This window comes from Diadema antillarum, unplaced genomic scaffold, assembly GCF_040938485.1.
Source record: "Diadema antillarum isolate AM-2024a unplaced genomic scaffold, OU_Dant_1.0 scf00000103, whole genome shotgun sequence".
Classification (NCBI taxonomy): Eukaryota; Metazoa; Echinodermata; class Echinoidea; order Diadematoida; family Diadematidae; genus Diadema; species Diadema antillarum.
Genome location: NW_027270992.1, coordinates 4,787,225 through 4,793,003, shown reverse-complemented (window position 1 = coordinate 4,793,003; position 5,779 = coordinate 4,787,225).

Sequence of the window (5,779 nt, the reverse complement as noted above, 5' to 3'; positions counted from 1 at the left end):
ATATCGAGCATTCAATAACATACGCTCAACCATTTTGAAACATTCATGAGAATTACTAAAACATGACGCAAGGGAAACGAGAGAAGGCAAAAAACAAACAAACAAAATATAAGCGTAAATACAATAACACAGGCCTAACTTTTAACATTCATTTCTTATTTTGCAGAACCGAAATAGCATTATCAGATATTACAAGCTAAATGTGAGATGAACTATTACATGACGGTGTCTGTGTGAGTTGGAAGCGCGAAAAATTGAAAGTAAGGAAAGGAATCAAGCGTAAATGTAGCTTTAACCCTTATCATACCAATATGTACTGGCTTCGAAATAGAATCGCTGTTCAAAAAATTTTCTCTATTGAGGGTGGTGATTTTAAATTAAATCCGGGAAAATACACACACACACACACACACATACAAAAATAATAATAAGCGGCCGACGTCTTTTGCATAGGTAAATGAGAGTGCTTGTGTGTGCTGTCTTTGTTTGCCGGTTTTTGCTGTTTTTTTATCTAACTGTAGGCCTACAATAATTGATGAGAGAATTGATGTGCTTTTACGTGTGTGTGTGTGTGTGTGTGTTCGTGTGTGTTTGTGTGTTTTTTATGCATTTGTCCCTTTGTTTGTGCACTCAACCTGAGTTGTGGTGAACTAGTGTGTGGGTGTGTGATTTGTGTGTGTTTGTGTGTGTGGGTGGGTGGTTGTGTGCATGCGTGTGCGTTTATTTCTTCCTTAGCTCTCCAGTTAAGATGCCTTTTGTTTGCTTTAGTTCGGTTCTTTTGTACACTGTATACGGTTGCATGACATTTGCTCCTGCGACAGTTGCACCCATGAAATATCTGCACGCTAAGCGAAGCATACATTCTTCCAACAAACATAGTTCATCCGTGAACCCTAATCCCAATCCTCACATCAAACTAAACCTAAAACCTTTTCACAACCCTAACCCTAACCCTAACACCGCAGCAATTGCCGTACCGTGTGTCACCACTGCACTCCACCCATGTCGCTGTGTCACGCTGTGGCCGTGTCACACCAGCCTTGCGTGCGACTTGCAAAGAACAATTTTGACTACCCGGAGGTCCCCGTATACGTAGATGATCCGCACATGACAGTACCTAGCATGTAACTCGAAAGTAGTCGCCCGGAGGTACACACGCATACTTTTTTTACCCGCAACCGTGTTTAGGCCCTGTCACACCTTTCCGGGCAAGCTACTCAGGCTTGTTACGTGTAGGGATTTTCTAGCATACCTGACATTCCTGAGGGCGGAAAAGGATTTGTGCGAGTCAGCGCATGTGTCTTACTTGCTGGACGCGTTATACTTGCGAGTATACTGTGTGACCTTTATACCAGTCGCGTGGGGGCTGACAACTCAGTGAAGGAATTCCTCTGATGGAATGGCTGAAATCTCACAGAATTTCATTATCTTGGCTGCATACGGGACTGCGAAGTACCTGCGTGGGAATTGCCTGGGAAGTACTGCCGCTAAGGGTCTCCTACTGGCGTTCTGCGTGGACCTCTATGGGCATTCCCGCGACTCACCCGGAAAAAGTTTTGGTCATGCTCAAAACTTGGCTGCGGTTAAATCGGACTTGCGTGAGCACCTCGGGCAACTACGCGCTAGATACTGTCAGGTGCGGACCAACTGCGGAGAGCTCCGAGGAGTAAATTTGTTTCCCCGCAAGTCAAGCCGCAGAAGTTCCCCCGTACGGTATGACAAGGCATGAATGAAAATTGCAAACATTCTTGTTCACCCGCTGAAAATCTTCTACGTGCTGGAAACTACCTCCTCGCCACAAGCCCGCGTAGCTTGCCCGGAATGGTGTGACCAATTCATGTACGACAACTCTTCGAAGATGACTGTACAGTAACGGAAGAAGTGTGTGTGGCATCTAATATTGTGTGCATGTTGGGTACTTTGACTGAATGTTAAAAAGCATAGTATCGTCAGGGTCAGGGTTGACAATCAAAAACGTAAAACGGGAGAAATTGTAGCATTGCAACTTGCATCAGAGTAAGCCATCATCGGTAAAACATGCAACGCTATCGCTAGTTATAAGTCTTTACTGCTATAACTTAGCTTTACTATATTAATGGAAAACCAACCATTTGCAATCAGAGACTGAGTCCACCAGTGAGATTAGGCCCTAAAAAAAGTTTGTGATATGTTTTCCCCCCGAATCACACAATCCTGGGCTAGCATTCAAGACTATACACATTGCATATCATTCTACGCCGAATGCACGTTCCACCAACACGAATGACGAAAGTCTATCATGCTTGTCATTACAGACCGGGGGCCCAGAAGATTTATTCAGCTGAAAAGGGTCACACTTTTAAATGGTCTCATCGTATAAGGATGTGGCCAAGGGTCAATAAAATGAATTGCTGGCAAGTCACATCCTGTACCATAAGCCTAGGGACCACAAAAAGGGACCCCGAAAAATGGATTTATTCAGCCGAAGGGGGTCACGGATAAAAGTTGGTGGATATTGTTCCTTTGGGTGTACTTATCATGAAAACAGCAATGCCAGCTATTTTATCCTGTACGGGGCCCCAGACAGTAGCCCCAAAGGGCCTCACAAATATGGTGTTATTCAGCTGTAAAGGGTCACGGCTAATTTCTTTTGCAATGGAAGTAGTTCCCATCAGAGATATCCCAAACACCAATGCCAGCTATTTCATCCTGTACGGGGCCCCAGACAGTAGCCCCAAAGGCCCACCCCCATAGGCCCTACGTACAAACACACACAAACATTGATTTTATTCAGTTGAAACGAGTCACGGCTAATTTCTTTTGCAATGGAAGTAGTTCCCATCAGAGATATCCAAAACACCAATGTCAGCTATTTCATCCTGCACGGGGCCCAAGACAGTAGCCCCAAAGTGCCCCACCCCCATAGGCCATACGTACAAACACACACAAACATTGATTTTATTCAGTTGAAACGAGTCACGGCTAATTTCTTTTGCAATGGAAGTAGTTCCCATCAGAGATATCCAAAACACCAATGTCAGCTATTTTATCCTGCACGGGGCCCAAGACAGTAGCCCCAAAGTGCCCCACCCCCATAGGCCATACGTACAAACACACACAAACATTGATTTTATTCGTGCAGCTGAGAAGAGTCACGGCTAATTTCTTTTGCAATGAAAGGAGTACCCATCAGAGATATCAAAAACACCAATGCTAGCTATTTTATCCAGTACGGGGCCCCGGAGAGTAGCCCCAAAGGAGCCCCCCCCCCCCTCCCCCGGCACACACACACACACACACACATTAGTTTCAATCAGCTAAAAAGGGTCACGGCTAATTTCTTTGGCAATTTAAGAAGTACTCATCAGAGATATCCAAAACACCAAAGTCAGCTATTTCATCCTATACGGGGCCCCAGTCAGTAGCCCCAAACCGCTCCCTCCCCCCCCCCCCACACACACACACATTGATTTTATTCTGCTGAAAAGGATCATGGCTACATTCCTTTGCAATCGGAAGTAGTAGGCATACTCATCAGAGATATCCAAAACACTAAAGCCAGTTATTTTATCCTGTACGGGGCCCCAGACAGTAGCCCCAAAGTGCCCCCCCCCCCCCCACACACACACACACACATTAGTTTCATTCAGCTGAAAAGGGTCACGGCTAATTTCTTTTGCGATGGAAAAGTACCCATCAGAGATATCCAAAATACCAAAGCCAGCTATTTTATCCTGCACAGGGCCCCAGTCAGTAGCCCCAAATTGCTCCTCCCCCCCCCCCCCCACACACACACATTGATTTTATGCAGCTGAAAAGAGTCATGGCTACTTTCTTTTGCAATCGGAAGTAGTAGGCATACTCATCAGAGATATCCAAAACACTAAAGCCAGTTATTTTATCCTGTACGGGGCCCCAGACAGTAGCCCCAAAGTGCACCCCTATACACACACACACACACACACACACACACACACACACACACACACACACACACACACACACGCACACACTCACATTAGTTTCATTCAGCCAAAAAGGGTCACGGCTAATTTCTTTTGCAATGGAAGTATATAGTACCCATCAGAGATATCCAAAGCACCAAAGCCAGTTATGTTTTCCTGTACGGGGCCCCAGACAGTAGCCCCAAAGTGCCCCCCCCCCCCTCTCCACATACGCACACATACACACACACACACCCTCACACACACACACACACACATTAGTTTCATTCAGCTGAAAAGGGTCACGGCTAATTTCTTTTGCAATGGAAGTAGTACCCATCAGAGATATCCAAAATACCAAAGCCAGTTACTTTATCCTGTACGGGGCCCCAGACAGTTTAGCCCCAAACACGGGTAATTTCTTTTGCACTGGAAGAAGGACCTATCAGAGATATTTAACACACCAAGGCCAGTTATTTTATCCTGTACAGAGCCCCAGACAGTAGCTCCACAGTGTCCCATCCATTATACATGTACTGTGAATCAGCTGAAAATTCTAAATGGTTTTACAAATTCTTTTGTAACGTAAATATCAGGGCCTACTGAACAGAGATATCACAAACACCAAAGCAAGTCATCTTATCCTGTATACGGGGTCCTATAGGTTACAGAAGCAAAACACCCAAGAAATTTGCAAAGGAAGCATACTTCTGTATAGTGCACAACCGAGATGACCATATTACGAAAACCAGTCATTTCATCTTCATTTGCATACTGTACTGGGCCCGGTACAGTAGCCATATAGTGCCCCTCCCCCACATAATTATTATGACATCATTTAGCTGAAAAGAGTCATAGTTGTTTTTCTTTTACAATCGAAGTAGGCCTTAGTTTACATCATAGATACCCAAAACATCAAAGCCAGTTAGGTTTTCCCAGCCAATTTCGCACTTTTGTCGGGTCATTTGATAGAAGGTTCGAATTCGTAAAATGGGTATTCAAATTGGCTAGTACCCTACGTTCATTCAAATTCGCCTTGACTTGATGAGAAAGGTATTTCAGTCATTAAATTTCGCGAAAGACAGTCAAATTCCAAACGTGTTCATTCAAATTCAAATCATGCTATTTCTTTGTCTCAGATCATTTTAACGTGTCTTTCTATGTGTGTTTTCGTTTCATAACTACTGTTATAAAGCAGTAAAAGTATTATATTTCGTATCTAGTATAACTGGATTTGGTTGTTCTGTAACCAGACTGGTAACGCTCCTTCTCTTTCATATACATGTCATTATAGGCCTATACGTGTACCAGTAATGCAGATTAACTTCATATTTTATAGTCATGACAGCACAATAGATACAGACGTATATCTCTAGAAGACATAGAAAGAATTATAAAAAAAAAAAAAAAAACATTTGAGGATCATAACCTTGACTTCCTGAACTGGCCGACCGCTCGTAATAAAGCGCTCGTAACGGCCAGATAATTTGTGGCTTCTTACTTCTTCGGATTCAAAAAGCGCGTTAAAAAAAAAACAAAACAAAACTGGTGTCAAAATCTCTTAAACGAATACGAAAACATGAAATGCTATGATGCGTACAAAACAATAACTACGATGAAAGAAAATAAGGAAAGAGGTCAAGCACGAACATATCTGTTTAATTGACTGCAGAACATGTTAAATTAGATGGCCAGAAATCAATTTGAATGAACGAGCGCAGCATGTGATCACGTGACTATATCATTATGAATTTATGAATGAACGGATAGTGGAATGGTGTTTGTCTTATATATGGATTTCAGTTGAAAAAGTGTTATTTAGAATAAGGTTAGAGGTAATGTGAATATTTCAAAAT